This window comes from Anomaloglossus baeobatrachus, unplaced genomic scaffold, assembly GCF_048569485.1.
Source record: "Anomaloglossus baeobatrachus isolate aAnoBae1 unplaced genomic scaffold, aAnoBae1.hap1 Scaffold_81, whole genome shotgun sequence".
In the NCBI taxonomy this organism is placed as follows: Eukaryota; Metazoa; Chordata; class Amphibia; order Anura; family Aromobatidae; genus Anomaloglossus; species Anomaloglossus baeobatrachus.
Window position 1 is genome coordinate 130,445 of NW_027445195.1, and position 22,126 is coordinate 152,570.

A 22,126-nucleotide genomic window follows, 5' to 3' on the forward strand; every position below is an offset into this window, starting at 1 on the left:
TCAGTGATGCCAGAAAAAAATGGACATGTCTCCGTGCAGCAATCACGGACACGCGGGTACGCCGCACGGAGACACGTGCAGTGAAAAATCACTGATGTGTGAGCAGACCCATTCATTATAATGGATCTGCGTATCTCAGTGATTCTGTTATGTTTAAAAAAAAGCACAAACGTACCAGAATCACTGACGTGTGAAACAGGCCTTATAGTGTTTTGATTTATGTATGTATTATACAACTTCTGTGGATCTTGTATGAGTGACTTTTCTTCATTTTATTGGATTGTTTTAAAATATTGAAATAAAGTCACGCTTCCTATGCATCCTTTTGTATTCTGATTGGCTACTATAATACAGTTTTTAGGCACTGAGATCGATACCAGAGGCATGGTCTTCCGCTTACCAGAGGATAAGCTCAAAAGGCTAAGGGACATAATAGAAGGGTTTAGTGCTGTTAAGAAGGTGGCATTAAGATAAATGAAATATATCTTCTCGGTCTTCTCGTTTTCTTGCTGAGCTGTGCCAATGGACAGAGTTTTTTCTAGACATTTGCTATTGGAAACTCAGGGAACCAAAGCTCCTGGATAGAGTTGAGCGCGGTTCGTGGTTCGTGGTTCTCCAGTTCTAGGCTCGAGTGATTTTGGGGCATGTTCTAGATCGAACTAGAACTCGAGTTTTTTGCAAAAGCTCGATAGTTCTAGAAACGTTCGAGAACGGTTCTAGCAGCCAAAAAACAGCTAAATCATAGCTTGGTTTCTGCTGTAATAGTGTAAGTCACTCTGTGAATCAAACTATTATCACATTTCAGTGTATAGTGTGCGTGAACAGCGCCTTCAGATCACTGCTGTTTCTATAATGGCGATCGCCATTTTTTTTTTTTTTTTCTTGTCTTCCTTCCCTAAGTGCGCGCGTCTTGTGGGGCGGGCCAGCATGTCAGCCAATCACAGACACACACACAGCTAAGTTGACTTTGAGCCAGAGAAGCAACGGCATGTGTGATAGGATCTGCATGTCACATGTCCCTGCATTATAAAACCGGACATTTTCTTCACGGACGCCATTATCTGCCTTCTGCGTCTTTGGTGTCAGACATCACTGTCGCAGCTCCGTCCTCCTGAGTCCTATAGCCGATACAGCTGTATGCGCTGCATACACAGCGTTAGACAGCATAGGGAGAGCACTTTATAGCAGTCCTTTTAAGGACTCAAACCGGCAGGGTCAGAGAGCCATAGGTGACAGGTCCTGCAAACAGCAACAGCATCTGTGTAGCCAAGGTCAGGGATTTCCTCCCTGCATTTCACCATTAGGAGGGAATAGAAAGGCAGGCTTCCATTCCTCTACCCAGAGCACCACAATCCTGCCACTGTACCCTCCTATCCTCTGCACACTCCAACTCATTATAACTAAGCCATTATACTAGCAAACACTCAGTGTACCTAGTGGCATCCTATCTGTGGCTATTGGACTTTGCTATAGTCCCACTAGTGCAAAGACATTTGCAGAGCACGTCTGCCTGCATTGCACACTCCAACTTTTTTAAACTAAGCAATTTTACTAGCAAACACTCAGTGTACCTAGTGGCATCCTATACGTGGCTATTGGACTTTGCTATAGTCCCACTAGTGCCAAGACATTTGCAGAGCGCATCTGCCTGCGTTGCACACTCCAACTAATTTTAACTTAGCCATTATACTAGCAAACACTCAGTGTACCTAGTGGCATCCTATACGTGGCTATTGGACTTTGCTATAGTCCCACTAGTGCCAAGACATTTGCAGAGCGCATCTGCCTGCGTTGCACACTCCAACTAATTATAAGTAAGCCATTATACTAGCAAACACTCAGTGTACCTAGTGGCATCCTATCTGTGGCTATTGGACTTTGCTATAGTCCCACTAGTGCAAAGACATTTGCAGAGCACGTCTGCCTGCATTGCACACTCCAACTTTTTTAAACTAAGCAATTTTACTAGCAAACACTCAGTGTACCTAGTGGCATCCTATACGTGGCTATTGGACTTTGCTATAGTCCCACTAGTGCCAAGACATTTGCAGAGCGCATCTGCCTGCGTTGCACACTCCAACTAATTATAAGTAAGCCATTATACTAGCAAACACTCAGTGTACCTAGTGGCATCCTATCTGTGGCTATTGGACTTTGCTATAGTCCCACTAGTGCCAAGACATTTGCAGAGCGCATCTGCCTGCGTTGCACACTCCAACTAATTATAAGTAAGCCATTATACTAGCAAACACTCAGTGTACCTAGTGGCATCCTATACGTGGCTATTGGACCTTGCTATAGTCCCACTAGTGCCAAGACATTTGCAGAGCGCATCTGCCTGCGTTGCACACTCCAACTAATTATAAGTAAGCCATTATACTAGAAAACACTCAGTGTACCTAGTGGCATCCTATACGTGGCTATTGGACCTTGCTATAGTCCCACTAGTGCCAAGACATTTGCAGAGCGCATCTGCCTGCGTTGCACACTCCAACTAATTATAAGTAAGCCATTATTATAATTATTATTATTATTTATTATTATAGCGCCATTTATTCCATGGCGCTTTACAAGTGAAAGGGTATACGTACAACAATCATTAACAGTACATAACAGACTGGTACAGGAGGAGAGAGGACCCTGCCCGCGAGGGCTTACAGTCTACAGGGAATGGGTGATGGTACAATAGGTGAGGACAGAGCTGGTTGCGCAGTGGTCTACTGGACTGAGGGCTGTTGTAGGTTATAGGCTTGTTGGAAGAGGTGGGTCTTGAGGTTCCTCTTGAAGCTTTCCACGGTAGGGGAGAGTCTGATGTGCTGAGGTAGAGCATTCCAAAGTATGGGGGATGCACGGGAGAAATCTTGTACGCGATTGTGGGAAGAGAAGATAAGGGAGGAGCAGAGAAGGAGATCTTGTGAGGATCTGAGGTTGCGTGCAGGTAGGTACCGGGAGACTAGGTCACAGATGTAGGGAGGAGACAGGTTGTGCATGGCTTTGTATGTCATGGTTAGTGTTTTGAACTGGAGTCGTTGGGTGATGGGAAGCCAGTGAAGGGATTGGCAGAGTGGCGAGGCTGGGGAGTAGCGAGGGGAGAGGTGGATTAAGCGGGCCGCAGAGTTTAGGATAGATTGGAGGGGTGCAAGAGTGTTGGAAGGGAGGCCAGAGAGCAGGAGGTTGCAGTAGTCGAGGCGGGAGATGATGAGGGCATGCACTAATGTTTTTGCTGATTCTTGGTTAAGGAAAGCACGGATCCGGGAGATGTTTTTGAGTTGTAATCGGCATGAGGTGAAGAGGGCTTGGATGTGTGGCTTGAAGGATAGAGCAGAGTCGAGGGTCACTCCAAGGCAACGAGCTTGTGAGACTGGGGAGAGTAAGCAACCATCGAGTTTGATGGAAAGGCTTGTTGGAGGAGATGAGTGAGGAGGAGGAAAGACAATGAATTCTGTTTTGTCCATGTTAAGTTTTAGGAATCGCACAGAGAAGAAGGATGAAATAGCAGACAGACATTGTGGGATTCTGGTTAGTAGAGAGGTAATGTCAGGTCCATTATACTAGCAAACACTCAGTGTACCTAGTGGCATCCTATCTGTGGCTATTGGACTTTGCTATAGTCCCACTAGTGCCAAGACATTTGCAGAGCGCATCTGCCTGCGTTGCACACTCCAACTAATTATAAGTAAGCCATTATACTAGCAAACACTCAGTGTACCTAGTGGCATCCTATACGTGGCTATTGGACCTTGCTATAGTCCCACTAGTGCCAAGACATTTGCAGAGCGCATCTGCCTGCGTTGCACACTCCAACTAATTATAAGTAAGCCATTATACTAGCAAACACTCAGTGTACCTAGTGGCATCCTATACGTGGCTATTGGACCTTGCTATAGTCCCACTAGTGCCAAGACATTTGCAGAGCGCATCTGCCTGCGTTGCACACTCCAACTAATTATAAGTAAGCCATTATTATTATTATTATTATTATTTATTATTATAGCGCCATTTATTCCATGGCGCTTTACAAGTGAAAGGGTATACGTACAACAATCATTAACAGTACATAACAGACTGGTACAGGAGGAGAGAGGACCCTGCCCGCGAGGGCTTACAGTCTACAGGGAATGGGTGATGGTACAATAGGTGAGGACAGAGCTGGTTGCGCAGTGGTCTACTGGACTGAGGGCTGTTGTAGGTTATAGGCTTGTTGGAAGAGGTGGGTCTTGAGGTTCCTCTTGAAGCTTTCCACGGTAGGGGAGAGTCTGATGTGCTGAGGTAGAGCATTCCAAAGTATAGGGGATGCACGGGAGAAATCTTGTACGCGATTGTGGGAAGAGGAGATAAGGGAGGAGCAGAGAAGGAGATCTTGTGAGGATCTGAGGTTGCGTGCAGGTAGGTACCGGGAGACTAGGTCACAGATGTAGGGAGGAGACAGGTTGTGCATGGCTTTGTATGTCATGGTTAGTGTTTTGAACTGGAGTCGTTGGGTGATGGGAAGCCAGTGAAGGGATTGGCAGAGTGGCGAGGCTGGGGAGTAGCGAGGGGAGAGGTGGATTAAGCGGGCCGCAGAGTTTAGGATAGATTGGAGGGGTGCAAGAGTGTTGGAAGGGAGGCCAGAGAGCAGGAGGTTGCAGTAGTCGAGGCGGGAGATGATGAGGGCATGCACTAATGTTTTTGCTGATTCTTGGTTAAGGAAAGCACGGATCCGGGAGATGTTTTTGAGTTGTAATCGGCATGAGGTGAAGAGGGCTTGGATGTGTGGCTTGAAGGATAGAGCAGAGTCGAGGGTCACTCCAAGGCAACGAGCTTGTGAGACTGGGGAGAGTAAGCAACCATCGAGTTTGATGGAAAGGCTTGTTGGAGGAGATGAGTGAGGAGGAGGAAAGACAATGAATTCTGTTTTGTCCATGTTAAGTTTTAGGAATCGCACAGAGAAGAAGGATGAAATAGCAGACAGACATTGTGGGATTCTGGTTAGTAGAGAGGTAATGTCAGGTCCATTATACTAGCAAACACTCAGTGTACCTAGTGGCATCCTATCTGTGGCTATTGGACTTTGCTATAGTCCCACTAGTGCCAAGACATTTGCAGAGCGCATCTGCCTGCGTTGCACACTCCAACTAATTATAAGTAAGCCATTATACTAGCAAACACTCAGTGTACCTAGTGGCATCCTATACGTGGCTATTGGACCTTGCTATAGTCCCACTAGTGCCAAGACATTTGCAGAGCGCATCTGCCTGCGTTGCACACTCCAACTAATTATAAGTAAGCCATTATACTAGCAAACACTCAGTGTACCTAGTGGCATCCTATACGTGGCTATTGGACTTTGCTATAGTCCCACTAGTGCAAAGACATTTGCAGAGCACGTCTGCCTGCATTGCACACTCCAACTTTTTTAAACTAAGCAATTTTACTAGCAAACACTCAGTGTACCTAGTGGCATCCTATACGTGGCTATTGGACTTTGCTATAGTCCCACTAGTGCCAAGACATTTGCAGAGCGCATCTGCCTGCGTTGCACACTCCAACTAATTTTAACTTAACCATTATACTAGAAAACACTCAGTGTACCTAGTGGCATCCTATACGTGGCTATTGGACTTTGCTATAGTCCCACTAGTGCCAAGACATTTGCAGAGCGCATCTGCCTGCGTTGCACACTCCAACTAATTATAAGTAAGCCATTATACTAGCAAACACTCAGTGTACCTAGTGGCATCCTATACGTGGCTATTGGACCTTGCTATAGTCCCACTAGTGCCAAGACATTTGCAGAGCGCATCTGCCTGCGTTGCACACTCCAACTAATTATAAGTAAGCCATTATACTAGCAAACACTCAGTGTACCTAGTGGCATCCTATACGTGGCTATTGGACTTTGCTATAGTCCCACTAGTGCCAAGACATTTGCAGAGCGCATCTGCCTGCGTTGCACACTCCAACTAATTATAAGTAAGCCATTATACTAGCAAACACTCAGTGTACCTAGTGGCATCCTATACGTGGCTATTGGACCTTGCTATAGTCCCACTAGTGCCAAGACATTTGCAGAGCGCATCTGCCTGCGTTGCACACTCCAACTAATTATAAGTAAGCCATTATACTAGCAAACACTCAGTGTACCTAGTGGCATCCTATCTGTGGCTATTGGACTTTGCTATAGTCCCACTAGTGCCAAGACATTTGCAGAGCGCATCTGCCTGCGTTGCACACTCCAACTAATTATAAGTAAGCCATTATACTAGCAAACACTCAGTGTACCTAGTGGCATCCTATACGTGGCTATTGGACTTTGCTATAGTCCCACTAGTGCCAAGACATTTGCAGAGCGCATCTGCCTGCGTTGCACACTCCAACTAATTATAAGTAAGCCATTATACTAGCAAACACTCAGTGTACCTAGTGGCATCCTATACGTGGCTATTGGACTTTGCTATAGTCCCACTAGTGCCAAGACATTTGCAGAGCGCATCTGCCTGCGTTGCACACTCCAACTAATTTTAACTTAGCCATTATACTAGCAAACACTCAGTGTACCTAGTGGCATCCTATACGTGGCTATTGGACTTTGCTATAGTCCCACTAGTGCCAAGACATTTGCAGAGCGCATCTGCCTGCGTTGCACACTCCAACTAATTATAAGTAAGCCATTATACTAGCAAACACTCAGTGTACCTAGTGGCATCCTATACGTGGCTATTGGACTTTGCTATAGTCCCACTAGTGCAAAGACATTTGCAGAGCACGTCTGCCTGCATTGCACACTCCAACTTTTTTAAACTAAGCAATTTTACTAGCAAACACTCAGTGTACCTAGTGGCATCCTATACGTGGCTATTGGACTTTGCTATAGTCCCACTAGTGCCAAGACATTTGCAGAGCGCATCTGCCTGCGTTGCACACTCCAACTAATTTTAACTTAACCATTATACTAGCAAACACTCAGTGTACCTAGTGGCATCCTATACGTGGCTATTGGACTTTGCTATAGTCCCACTAGTGCCAAGACATTTGCAGAGCGCATCTGCCTGCGTTGCACACTCCAACTAATTATAAGTAAGCCATTATACTAGCAAACACTCAGTGTACCTAGTGGCATCCTATACGTGGCTATTGGACCTTGCTATAGTCCCACTAGTGCCAAGACATTTGCAGAGCGCATCTGCCTGCGTTGCACACTCCAAGTAATTATAAGTAAGCCATTATACTAGCAAACACTCAGTGTACCTAGTGGCATCCTATACGTGGCTATTGGACTTTGCTATAGTCCCACTAGTGCCAAGACATTTGCAGAGCGCATCTGCCTGCGTTGCACACTCCAACTAATTATAAGTAAGCCATTATACTAGCAAACACTCAGTGTACCTAGTGGCATCCTATACGTGGCTATTGGACCTTGCTATAGTCCCACTAGTGCCAAGACATTTGCAGAGCGCATCTGCCTGCGTTGCACACTCCAACTAATTATAAGTAAGCCATTATACTAGCAAACACTCAGTGTACCTAGTGGCATCCTATCTGTGGCTATTGGACTTTGCTATAGTCCCACTAGTGCCAAGACATTTGCAGAGCGCATCTGCCTGCGTTGCACACTCCAACTAATTATAAGTAAGCCATTATACTAGCAAACACTCAGTGTACCTAGTGGCATCCTATACGTGGCTATTGGACTTTGCTATAGTCCCACTAGTGCCAAGACATTTGCAGAGCGCATCTGCCTGCGTTGCACACTCCAACTAATTATAAGTAAGCCATTATACTAGCAAACACTCAGTGTACCTAGTGGCATCCTATACGTGGCTATTGGACTTTGCTATAGTCCCACTAGTGCCAAGACATTTGCAGAGCGCATCTGCCTGCGTTGCACACTCCAACTAATTTTAACTTAGCCATTATACTAGCAAACACTCAGTGTACCTAGTGGCATCCTATACGTGGCTATTGGACTTTGCTATAGTCCCACTAGTGCCAAGACATTTGCAGAGCGCATCTGCCTGCGTTGCACACTCCAACTAATTATAAGTAAGCCATTATACTAGCAAACACTCAGTGTACCTAGTGGCATCCTATACGTGGCTATTGGACTTTGCTATAGTCCCACTAGTGCCAAGACATTTGCAGAGCGCATCTGCCTGCGTTGCACACTCCAACTAATTTTAACTTAGCCATTATACTAGCAAACACTCAGTGTACCTAGTGGCATCCTATACGTGGCTATTGGACTTTGCTATAGTCCCACTAGTGCAAAGACATTTGCAGAGCACGTCTGCCTGCATTGCACACTCCAACTTTTTTAAACTAAGCAATTTTACTAGCAAACACTCAGTGTACCTAGTGGCATCCTATACGTGGCTATTGGACTTTGCTATAGTCCCACTAGTGCCAAGACATTTGCAGAGCGCATCTGCCTGCGTTGCACACTCCAACTAATTATAAGTAAGCCATTATACTAGCAAACACTCAGTGTACCTAGTGGCATCCTATCTGTGGCTATTGGACTTTGCTATAGTCCCACTAGTGCCAAGACATTTGCAGAGCGCATCTGCCTGCGTTGCACACTCCAACTAATTATAAGTAAGCCATTATACTAGCAAACACTCAGTGTACCTAGTGGCATCCTATACGTGGCTATTGGACCTTGCTATAGTCCCACTAGTGCCAAGACATTTGCAGAGCGCATCTGCCTGCGTTGCACACTCCAACTAATTATAAGTAAGCCATTATACTAGCAAACACTCAGTGTACCTAGTGGCATCCTATACGTGGCTATTGGACCTTGCTATAGTCCCACTAGTGCCAAGACATTTGCAGAGCGCATCTGCCTGCGTTGCACACTCCAACTAATTATAAGTAAGCCATTATTATTATTATTATTTATTATTATAGCGCCATTTATTCCATGGCGCTTTACAAGTGAAAGGGTATACGTACAACAATCATTAACAGTACATAACAGACTGGTACAGGAGGAGAGAGGACCCTGCCCGCGAGGGCTTACAGTCTACAGGGAATGGGTGATGGTACAATAGGTGAGGACAGAGCTGGTTGCGCAGTGGTCTACTGGACTGAGGGCTGTTGTAGGTTATAGGCTTGTTGGAAGAGGTGGGTCTTGAGGTTCCTCTTGAAGCTTTCCACGGTAGGGGAGAGTCTGATGTGCTGAGGTAGAGCATTCCAAAGTATGGGGGATGCACGGGAGAAATCTTGTACGCGATTGTGGGAAGAGGAGATAAGGGAGGAGCAGAGAAGGAGATCTTGTGAGGATCTGAGGTTGCGTGCAGGTAGGTACCGGGAGACTAGGTCACAGATGTAGGGAGGAGACAGGTTGTGCATGGCTTTGTATGTCATAGTTAGTGTTTTGAACTGGAGTCGTTGGGTGATGGGAAGCCAGTGAAGGGATTGGCAGAGTGGCGAGGCTGGGGAGTAGCGAGGGGAGAGGTGGATTAAGCGGGCCGCAGAGTTTAGGATAGATTGGAGGGGTGCAAGAGTGTTGGAAGGGAGGCCAGAGAGCAGGAGGTTGCAGTAGTCGAGGCGGGAGATGATGAGGGCATGCACTAATGTTTTTGATGATTCTTGGTTAAGGAAAGCACGGATCCGGGAGATGTTTTTGAGTTGTAATCGGCATGAGGTGAAGAGGGCTTGGATGTGTGGCTTGAAGGATAGAGCAGAGTCGAGGGTCACTCCAAGGCAACGAGCTTGTGAGACTGGGGAGAGTAAGCAACCATCGAGTTTGATGGAAAGGCTTGTTGGAGGAGATGAGTGAGGAGGAGGAAAGACAATGAATTCTGTTTTGTCCATGTTAAGTTTTAGGAATCGCACAGAGAAGAAGGATGAAATAGCAGACAGACATTGTGGGATTCTGGTTAGTAGAGAGGTAATGTCAGGTCCATTATACTAGCAAACACTCAGTGTACCTAGTGGCATCCTATCTGTGGCTATTGGACTTTGCTATAGTCCCACTAGTGCCAAGACATTTGCAGAGCGCATCTGCCTGCGTTGCACACTCCAACTAATTATAAGTAAGCCATTATACTAGCAAACACTCAGTGTACCTAGTGGCATCCTATACGTGGCTATTGGACCTTGCTATAGTCCCACTAGTGCCAAGACATTTGCAGAGCGCATCTGCCTGCGTTGCACACTCCAACTAATTATAAGTAAGCCATTATACTAGCAAACACTCAGTGTACCTAGTGGCATCCTATACGTGGCTATTGGACTTTGCTATAGTCCCACTAGTGCAAAGACATTTGCAGAGCACGTCTGCCTGCATTGCACACTCCAACTTTTTTAAACTAAGCAATTATACTAGCAAACACTCAGTGTACCTAGTGGCATCCTATACGTGGCTATTGGACTTTGCTATAGTCCCACTAGTGCCAAGACATTTGCAGAGCGCATCTGCCTGCGTTGCACACTCCAACTAATTATAAGTAAGCCATTATACTAGCAAACACTCAGTGTACCTAGTGGCATCCTATACGTGGCTATTGGACATTGCTATAGTCCCACTAGTGCCAAGACATTTGCAGAGCGCATCTGCCTGCGTTGCACACTCCAACTAATTATAAGTAAGCCATTATACTAGCAAACACTCAGTGTACCTAGTGGCATCCTATACGTGGCTATTGGACTTTGCTATAGTCCCACTAGTGCCAAGACATTTGCAGAGCGCATCTGCCTGCGTTGCACACTCCAACTAATTATAAGTAAGCCATTATACTAGCAAACACTCAGTGTACCTAGTGGCATCCTATACGTGGCTATTGGACTTTGCTATAGTCCCACTAGTGCCAAGACATTTGCAGAGCGCATCTGCCTGCGTTGCACACTCCAACTAATTTTAACTTAGCCATTATACTAGCAAACACTCAGTGTACCTAGTGGCATCCTATACGTGGCTATTGGACTTTGCTATAGTCCCACTAGTGCCAAGACATTTGCAGAGCGCATCTGCCTGCGTTGAACACTCCAACTAATTATAAGTAAGCCATTATACTAGCAAACACTCAGTGTACCTAGTGGCATCCTATACGTGGCTATTGGACTTTGCTATAGTCCCACTAGTGCCAAGACATTTGCAGAGCGCATCTGCCTGCGTTGCACACTCCAACTAATTTTAACTTAGCCATTATACTAGCAAACACTCAGTGTACCTAGTGGCATCCTATACGTGGCTATTGGACTTTGCTATAGTCCCACTAGTGCCAAGACATTTGCAGAGCGCATCTGCCTGCGTTGCACACTCCAACTCATTATAACTAAGTTGCATTGTCAGGGATATTTATTCTTTATTATTCTGCTGTTAATAAAGCTAGACCACCACTGCAATCTTCACCACCTCTCAATTTTTACTACCACATTTTCAGTCCACAATCTTGTCGCAATCAACATGAGTGGCAAAATGACAGATGCTGGTGGAAAGGGGAAGAGGCGTGGTGGAAAAGGCAAAAAAGGTTTTGTCTGTGGGGAAAGTGCAGCAGCACTGAATACACGTTCAGAGACAACGCTGGCAGCTGGACACGACAAAATCTCCAAGGCGTAACTGGAGAGCTCTGGCCATTTTTCTAGGTTTGAAGCCCAAAAGGAGCAAGGCTCCAGTTGCACAGCCATGGCATCGATGTTCATTTGGAGATACTCCTGTATCATCCTCTCCAGCCGTTGAGTATGTGTCAGACTTGTTGTCTCTGGTGGCCTTGCAAAAGAGGGTCTAAAAAAATTATGAAAAGATTCCATAAAATTGCTGTTACCGGCACCAGATACGGTCCTACTGGTACGGGTAGACTGTTGAAGATGACGAGACCGTCCCATGTTTGTCAAGTTACAACTGGGAGATTCCCTACCTGCACGGTTGTTTGGTGGAAAAGCCGAGCTAAGATCGAGTAACAGCTTCTGCTGATACTCCTGCATACGTGCGTCCCTTTCTATGGCTGGAATTATGTCACAAAATTTGGACTTGTACCGGGGATCTAATAGTGTGGCAATCCAGTAGTCATCATCACTTCTAATTTTGACAATACGACTGTCATGTTGGAGGTAGTGCAACAAAAAGGCACTCATGTGTCTTGCGCAGCCATGCGGACCAAGTCCACGCTGTGTTTGTGGCATAGAGGTGCTACCCGTTCTTTCTTCCTCTGACATCTCCCCCCAACCTCTTTCAACTGAAATTTGACCAAGGTCTCCCTCATCCGCTGAGTCTTCCATGTCCATGGACAGTTCGTCCTCCATTTCTTCATGTTCTCCTGCACCTTGCTCAACATTTCGCCTGCTACTATGCGCCCTTGTCGATCCCTGTTCCCCATGGTCCCATGCCTGCTGCGTTGGTGATGATGAACGTCTGGACCTTGGTGATGTTGTTGTCCCTTGCGCATATGAATCCTCCTGTAGTTCCTCCCCTTCATGTTGTCCCACCCCCTGACTCCGAATAGTGTTTAGCGTGTGCTCCAGCATGTAAATGACTGGAATCGTCATGCTGATAATGGCATTGTCAGAGCTAAACATATTCGTCGCCATGTCGAAACTGTGCAGAAGGGTGCATAGGTCCTTGATCTGAGACCACTCCATCAGGGTGATCTGCCCCACCTCTGCATCTCGTTGGCCCAGGCTATACGTCATGACGTATTGCACCAGGGCTCTGCGGTGCTGCCACAGTCGCTGTAACATGTGGAGAGTTGAATTCCAGCGTGTCGCCACATCGCATTTCAGGCGATGAACCGGCAGGCCGAAAGACTTCTGGAGCGATGCAAGTCGCTCTGCTGCGGCGCTTGAACGGCGGAAGTGAGCTGACAGTTTTCGTGCCCTGTTCAGAAGGCCATCTAGGCCGGGATAGTGTGTTAAAAATTGCTGGACGACAAGGTTCAACACGTGAGCCATACAAGGTACGTGTGTCACAATGCCCAGGCGAAGTGCCGCACCCAGGTTTGCAGCATTGTCGCACACGGCCTTACCAGGCTGCAGGTTGAGTGGAGACAACCATTTATTAAACTCGGACCGCAGAGCTGACCACAACTCCTCAGCTGTGTGACTCTTATTCCCAAGACATGTCAAGCTAAAGACCGCCTGATGCCGTTACGCTCTGCTGCCAGCATAGTAATGAGGCGTGCGTGATTCCTTCTGCGCAGTGAGAACGCTGGTGGCCTGACCAGGCAGGCTTGGGGCGGAGGTGGAGGACCCAGATGAGGTGGAGGATGCAGAAGCTGTGGCGGAACTTGGACAGACAGAGGATTGACACACAAGTCGTGGGGACGGCAAGACTTGTGCAGCAGACCCTTCACCATCTATCACCATAGTTACCCAGTGCCCAGTCAGCGACATGTAACGTCCCTGTCCATGCTTACTGGTCCAAGTATCGGTGGTGAAATGCACCCGTTCACACACAGAGTTTCTCAAGGAAGCGGTGATGTTGTGTGCGACATGCTGGTGTAGCACGGGCACACCTTTCTTAGAGAAGTAGTGGCGACTAGGCATCTGGTACTGGGGCACAGCGACAGACATAAGGTCTCTAAAATCCTGTGTGTCCACTAGGCGGAAAGGCAGCATTTCGGTAGCCAACAGCTTACAGAGGGATAGAGTCAACCTCTTAGCTTTGTCATGGGTCGGAGGAAGTGGCCTTTTATTTGACCACATCTGAGGGACAGAGATCTGGCTGCTGTGTGTAGACGGTGTTGAGTAGGGTGTCCCTGGAAAAATGCAGGTTTGTGAGGAAAGTGCAGGCGGAGACATGATGTTGCCTTCATCCAACGTTGGTGCTATCGATGTCTGAGAGAGCTGTACACACTCACTTGTTTCCCCTTCCAAACCAACTGACGACCTTACAAGCAAACTGCCTGTTGCGGTTACAGTGGTGGAAGTTTGGCGTGGAAAAACAGGTGTGACAGCTGTCCCCACAGTCCTAGAAGATGAAGAGCGCGCGGATGCACTGGAAGGGGCGGGCGGTGGATGGTTCGCTCTTGCAGCATTGCAGCACAGTGAGCTTCCCACCGGGACCTATGATATTTATTCATGTGACGATTCATGGAAGAAATTGTCAAACTGCTGAGGTTTTGACCTCTACTAAGAGAATCATGACAAATTTTACATATCACATGATTTGGGCGATCTTTTTCTATGTCAAAAAAGGACCAGGCTAGGCAAGGCTTAGAGGCCATGCGACCTGTTGATCCACCCCGAATAATGCTCATAGGCAGAGTGGTGGCTGAGGATGCAGTTGTAGACGTGCTACCAGTGCTCCGACTCTGTCCAGGAAGGCGCAAGGTAACTTCGTCGTCGGTTGCATCCTCCTCCACCGCCTCTGTTGACCTCCTCGAGTGCCTGACTGGGGGTTGACAGTAGGTGGGATCTAGAACTTCATCATCAATTGTTGTGTTTGCACTCCCCTCCCCCTCAGACCGAGCCTCTTCTTGCCCTGACCGAATATTTAAGTTGTCATCCCAATCGGGTATCTGCGTCTCATCTTCATCAGTATGTTCCTCATTGTCTATAACCACAGGTGTTACAGTTTGTGACAAAGGGTCAACATTATGCTCAGAAACTTGGTCCTCACGGCCTGAATCAGAGTCACAAAGGTTCTGGGCATCACTGCAGACCATTTCCTGTTCTGTACTCACTGTAGCTTGGGAGCAGACCTCTGATTCCCAGGCTATAGTGTGACTGAACAGCTCTGCAGACTCAGCCATCTCAGTTCCACCATACTGTGCAGGGCTGATGGAGACTTCAGAGCTGGGAGAAATCAAGTGTGATTGGGATGACAACTCAGAGGACTGGTGTTTTTTGGATGCGGTACTTGAAGTGGCTGAGAGGGCACTTGTTGGACCACTTGAGATCCATTCAAGCATTTTCCTTTTTTGCCCATCATCTACCTTTCTTCCTGTTGTTCGTGTCCGTAAAAAAGGGAGCACATCGGATTGTCCACGGTAAGTAGTAGACATCTTACTTTTGCTGGTAGATGGTCTATCTTCAGCAGATGATAATGGAGCTTTGCCACTTTCCCCACAGACAAAACCTTTTTTGCCTTTTCCACCACGCCTCTTCCCCTTTCCACCAGCATCTGTCATTTTGCCACTCATGTTGATTGCGACAAGATTGTGGACTGAAAATGTGGTAGTAAAAATTGAGAGGTGGTGAAGATTGCAGTGGTGGTCTAGCTTTATTAACAGCAGAATAATAAAGAATAAATATCCCTGACAATGCAACTTAGTTATAATGAGTTGGAGTGTGCAACGCAGGCAGATGCGCTCTGCAAATGTCTTGGCACTAGTGGGACTATAGCAAAGTCCAATAGCCACGTATAGGATGCCACTAGGTACACTGAGTGTTTGCTAGTATAATGGCTAAGTTAAAATTAGTTGGAGTGTGCAACGCAGGCAGATGCGCTCTGCAAATGTCTTGGCACTAGTGGGACTATAGCAAAGTCCAATAGCCACGTATAGGATGCCACTAGGTACACTGAGTGTTTGCTAGTATAATGGCTAAGTTAAAATTAGTTGGAGTGTGCAACGCAGGCAGATGCGCTCTGCAAATGTCTTGGCACTAGTGGGACTATAGCAAAGTCCAATAGCCACGTATAGGATGCCACTAGGTACACTGAGTGTTTGCTAGTATAATGGCTTACTTATAATTAGTTGGAGTGTGCAACGCAGGCAGATGCGCTCTGCAAATGTCTTGGCACTAGTGGGACTATAGCAAAGTCCAATAGCCACGTATAGGATGCCACTAGGTACACTGAGTGTTTGCTAGTATAATGGCTTACTTATAATTAGTTGGAGTGTGCAACGCAGGCAGATGCGCTCTGCAAATGTCTTGGCACTAGTGGGACTATAGCAAAGTCCAATAGCCACAGATAGGATGCCACTAGGTACACTGAGTATTTGCTAGTATAATGGCTTACTTATAATTAGTTGGAGTGTGCAACGCAGGCAGATGCGCTCTGCAAATGTCTTGGCACTAGTGGGACTATAGCAAGGTCCAATAGCCACGTATAGGATGCCACTAGGTACACTGAGTGTTTGCTAGTATAATGGCTTACTTATAATTAGTTGGAGTGTGCAACGCAGGCAGATGCGCTCTGCAAATGTCTTGGCACTAGTGGGACTATAGCAAAGTCCAATAGCCACGTATAGGATGCCACTAGGTACACTGAGTGTTTGCTAGTATAATGGCTTACTTATAATTAGTTGGAGTGTGCAACGCAGGCAGATGCGCTCTGCAAATGTCTTGGCACTAGTGGGACTATAGCAAGGTCCAATAGCCACGTATAGGATGCCACTAGGTACACTGAGTGTTTGCTAGTATAATGGCTTACTTATAATTAGTTGGAGTGTGCAACGCAGGCAGATGCGCTCTGCAAATGTCTTGGCACTAGTGGGACTATAGCAAAGTCCAATAGCCACGTATAGGATGCCACTAGGTACACTGAGTGTTTGCTAGTATAATGGCTAAGTTAAAATTAGTTGGAGTGTGCAACGCAGGCAGATGCGCTCTGCAAATGTCTTGGCACTAGTGGGACTATAGCAAAGTCCAATAGCCACGTATAGGATGCCACTAGGTACACTGAGTGTTTGCTAGTAAAATTGCTTAGTTTAAAAAAGTTGGAGTGTGCAATGCAGGCAGACGTGCTCTGCAAATGTCTTTGCACTAGTGGGACTATAGCAAAGTCCAATAGCCACAGATAGGATGCCACTAGGTACACTGAGTTTTTGCTAGTATAATGGCTTACTTATAATTAGTTGGAGTGTGCAACGCAGGCGGATGCGCTCTGCAAATGTCTTGGCACTAGTGGGACTATAGCAAGGTCCAATAGCCACGTATAGGATGCCACTAGGTACACTGAGTGTTTGCTAGTATAATGGCTTACTTATAATTAGTTGGAGTGTGCAACGCAGGCAGATGCGCTCTGCAAATGTCTTGGCACTAGTGGGACTATAGCAAGGTCCAATAGCCACGTATAGGATGCCACTAGGTACACTGAGTGTTTGCTAGTATAATGGCTTACTTATAATTAGTTGGAGTGTGCAACGCAGGCAGATGCGCTCTGCAAATGTCTTGGCACTAGTGGGACTATAGCAAGGTCCAATAGCCACGTATAGGATGCCACTAGGTACACTGAGTGTTTGCTAGTATAATGGCTTACTTATAATTAGTTGGAGTGTGCAACGCAGGCAGATGCGCTCTGCAAATGTCTTGGCACTAGTGGGACTATAGCAAGGTCCAATAGCCACGAATAGGATGCCACTAGGTACACTGAGTGTTTGCTAGTATATATGGCAAAATTATAGATGGAAAGGGAGAAGGGGAGGGGGGGAGAGAGGAGGCTGTAATTGACTACAAGGGTATGAGTTATGAGTGATCATAGGGATAGTGTTACATAAGTGGAAATACCTATGGAGGACCGGATGTGTAAGCGCATACCTTATACAAACCTATAGAGTGCTGATGGGTGAGAGTGTGATGTTAGATATAAGACATCCTATAGTGAATAGTGAGCCGTAATCAAGTGCAACAGGGATATTTCACGTGACTATGGGAACATGGAAGGTAAAGAAAGGGGAGAAAAAACTGTTAGACAAGGTAATCAGACATAATGTAACCAGTTGATCAGACATGACAAACATGACAAATAAAAAACAAGGAAGAATGGAACTCCATACATAGTGGAACCATATATAGTGTGAACACGAAAAAGAACCGGGCGTTAGAAAAAATGTGCACGGCCCAATGAATCAAGTCGGTTCTTCATATTCATGGTTTAAGCCCTTGGGTTCCAACGTGCCCAGAGTATATATCCAGAAAGATTCCCTTTCTTTGAGCTTCCTAATTCTATTGCCTCCTCTGCGTATGGCTGGGACATGTTCGATGACTTGGAATCTTAATTGGGCCACTGTGTGATTATGCGTCACAAAATGGTGTGGGACTGGTAATAGAATCTGCTTACAATGTATTGTTGACTTGTGCTTAGCACAAAAAAAGGGAATCTTTCTGGATATGTACTCTGGACACATTAAAACCCAAGGGCTTAAACCGTGAATATGAAGTACAGACTTGATTCATTGGGCCGTGCACCATGTCACCATGTGTGCAATTGCATTGTCCAATGGCTCACAATGGTTATGCGTTTTCATTGGATGGATAATCGAAGCCATGTTTTTTTCCTTTCTCTTGGGTTTGTTGTGTGAGTAGCCTATAGGATTAAGTTAGTTACCGCAGGCAGTGGATTTAGCTTCCTGTCTTTGGTCCAGTGGTAGATTGATTGTTTGGTCTATGAGCTGTTATGGGTTTTAATCCAGGTGAATGCCCATGGGCTGCCTATAACTGTGTGAAATATGTAGTTTTACTGGGCTGGGATGAGAGAATCCATCGAAGCATGGTGTAGGGATTGTGGTTCCTGTGTGCTAAGAAGAAAGGCTAGCACCAGCCAGAAAGCCCCATTACAGCCAATAATCAACCGCTAGCCGCTGGAACTCGTTGCTCTAGATCATGTCAAACTCTCACCAAGCAGGAATAGATACATTAGCCCACCATCCCACCCAAAGAGCAACTTCTGCTGCGCAGCTGGCTTTCTAGGCAGCAGCGCTATTGTGATGTCAGCGGGGGACATTGTGACAAGCCAGTGTTCCGTCACTTCATGTTGTGCACTGTTCAAACGGAAAATACATCAACAGGCAGACTACAGAAAAGCTTACTGACAAAGGATAGAGAGGGGCTTTCTCAGAGGGCTTTTTACAGTTTGTCTATTCCCAATTAGCCGTTTAAGTATGCTTAATGAAAGTACTAATTCTTTCATAGGCCGCCCATTCTTAGTATTTGACGTTCCTTATATTGCGGTATCAGGCTTCGCAGCAGGTTGCAAAACATTCATCACCCATGACTGTCCCCAATTGGGCTCAGAAGCTAAATGTCTATCATGACCTCTCTTTTTGAAAGTCCAAGAGCAAGCAAACTCTTCCTCCAGGAGAGGGAGCCAACAGATCACTAAAGACATCATCATTGCTCAAAGAAAACACCGAAAAACAATGGAAGCTTTAATTGGAGTGGAATCTGATAGACAGCACCTGATGCCAAGTCTGCATCTTCTAACACCTGCAGTCACTGCAGCAGCTGAATCCAATGTGTCCAAAAGGGATCTATTCTATTCAATTGCAAATGATCTAGATAAGACTGAGAATAAGATACTGCACGGGACATAGCAGAGTTGGTCAAGTTGAGTGGAGATGAGTTTGCTATTTGGCACAGCTTTTGCATCAATAAAGCAAGTAAAAGGTGTGAAAGATAAAAAAAAAGGGTGAAAGTGTGAAAAGTGAATTGGCCAAATTGAGGTGCATATAAAGTTTTTGCTTTCTTTCAATTCACTAATGAGGCTCATTTGAATCAGGTGAATTGAGTTCTGCTTTTGGAAACTCGGTTAAGAAGGGGTGCACCGGTCCTGGAGGTACTGCAATACCAGGTCAATGCGTGGAGTGGACAGAGCAAGATTTTTTCCATCTCCTTGTTCTAAAAATCCATTTAATATATGGTCCCTAGAGAGGGGACGTATCAGATATTAAACTGATAAGAACAGATTTAATTTTTTTTTTTTCTGTTTATCAGTAGGACTTCAAAATAACAAAGGTGATCGCCTCCCGTTGCCTGGGAACCGTCCAGGCACAAGAGGGCTATGTGTCACCAGAAGGCGCACACACTCCCTCAAGGCCGGCAGACGTGCAATCCCAGGCACCTTCCAGTACCGACCAAGGTAGCGTCCTCCGAAACTACACTTGATCTTAGCCAAAAGGCTGAGAAGCTATAACCCGAATTGGTTACGGCCTTGAGTGGCACCCTGGCCTATACCGGACACATCTTAGGGAGAGGGAGACAAACCCACGCCTACAGAAGACATTTTGTCACCCAAGCCAAACCCTTGAAAAGGCTGTTTTGCAGAGCAAAAACAAGGAGAATGGTACTTTTTGCAGCCGCCGCCCACTGCAATGAATCTGAATAACTCCTCCTTTTGGGCACAAGCACCTCCCCTCCCCCTTGCAGTCTTTCCAATTCATGATACAAAAAGACGGACGGACAGGACAGGACAGGACCATCTGCCTGACTTTCCGTCACTGCCACCCTTTGCCATCCTTGCCCGTAGAAAGCCCTTTCATCATCCCCAAACCCTAATCTTTTCCCTTCCCTTCCCAGCTGCGTCTCACTCCCTTTCATTAGGAAGTGAGCGCAGCCTTTTCTCCGTTCTGCACATGCGCGACGTTAAACACAAATGCGCAGGCGTGCGTTCCATTAGCCTCACTGCATTCCACTCCCATACAGGAAGTGGGCACAGCTATTACTACGGTCGCACATAAAAGAACCCACGGCCACCACTGCACATAGCTGACTCCACCACAGGACACCCACTTCTACACCAACGCAGGTAAGACAGGATCGGCACCTCTATGCTCCCGTTACAATCAGGCTCAGTCACCATGTGATAACGCTCTCAACTCTTTAGTTGCAGGCTCCCCTTGCTTCACCTCCACTGGCTGTGCTGCCATTTCCTCTCCCACCTGGAAGTTATACTTTATTCCACTATTTTCCTGTTTCTCTCTTCCCCCTTTTCCCATAACCTACTTTTATCTGCATTTGTGGGGTATCTATATGCTATTTACATCATAGTTTTATTCATTAATATGGAAGGGAAGAGTGCCCATGAGAGTGTTGAACTGCGGAGAGCAAAAGATTAAGCTGCTCCGATTTGCCACCATTGATAAGCTGTTCTCAGTAGATACACATGCTATCCAAACAGCAGCATCCACCATTGCTTCAGCCCACCCATTCAGTGACAGCTCACCAAGTCAGCCAGAGGAGTGGTGTAAGGAATTACACGTAGGCACTGACTCCACACCTTCACATCACAAGAAGGGGGTCTACAGGCTAGTGCAAGAATACGAGCAAGTCTTCAGCAAACATCCGCTAGACTTTTGAAAAATAAAAGGGGTCAAACACTACATCCCCACAAATGCACACCCACCCATCAAAGAGAGATATAAGCCAAATCTACCTGCACATTACCAGTGTACCAAGGACATGTTGAGCAACATGAAGGAGGCTGGGGTTATCCGTGACAGTTGTAGCCTCTGGGCAGCTCCGTTGGTCCTGTTAAAGAAGAAGGACAGCACCACTCCCCTGTATTGAGGAATAGCTAGCTGCATTGACAACTGCAAATTATTTTTCTACCCTTGATCTCACTAGTCACTATTGGCAAGTGTCCGTTGCTGAGGCAGACCGGAAGAAGACCGCCTTTGCCACCCCGATGGGTCTCTGCGAGTTCAAAAGCATGCCCTTCGAGCTGTGCAATTTGCCAGGAACCTTCCAGAGGCTGATGGAATGCTGCTTGGGACACCGAAACTTTGAAACGGTACTGCTATACCTTTATGATGTTATTGTTTATTCTAACGCAAACAAGATTTTAGGGTGTATAAAAAGGGAGATTAGATCCGATGATCCCAACGTATTGTTACCCCTCTATAAATCACTTGTAAGGCCACATCTGGAATATGGGGTAAAGTCCTGAGCAGGTTGATAACCATTGGTTTGAGCATGGTAGGGTGTAGTACGCATCTTCCTGCATCGGTAAAAGCTGCAGAAGTCCTTGAAGATTTCCGCTTCAAAGGCAGTGCCTTGATCTGTGAGGACTCTCTCTGAGTAGCCATGAGGTCTGCATAAGTGTGCTTGGAAGACCTTCGCTGCAGTATGGGCCATTAGATCTTTGACTTGTACCTCAACCATAAATCTCGAGTAGTTGTCTACCATCGTAAGTGCATACGTGAGCTCACCTCGATATTCTGCAACAAAACTCCCTTTTTCGATTTCAGTTTCAGCAAACACTCCTCTTCCTGTAGAAAATATTTATCATTACCTAAGACAGTCATTCTAGTGCATGACAATATTAAGGCAATTTAGTTAAAACTTGTTTTAACTCACCTTTAAGGGGATTGATGTATTTCATGGTCAATCCAGGTTTGTCAGTGATGGCACTGACATAATGTATGGCGTCTTTTTCGGTCGTTATCCTTTGCCTTTTCATTGTGAAAATCCAGTTGCCTATATCAAAGCAAATTCTACTACTTGTAAAGTATGCAGAAAATGAAATGTAGAACATATAACATCA

General features: G+C 46.1%; 1 pseudogene; it reads right to left on the reverse strand.

Annotated features, from left to right (window-relative positions):
* Positions 1-19,398: 19,398 nt before the first annotated feature.
* Positions 19,399-19,604, reverse strand: LOC142288268 (U2 spliceosomal RNA; annotated as a pseudogene).
* Between the last annotated feature and the right edge of the window lie 2,522 nt (positions 19,605-22,126).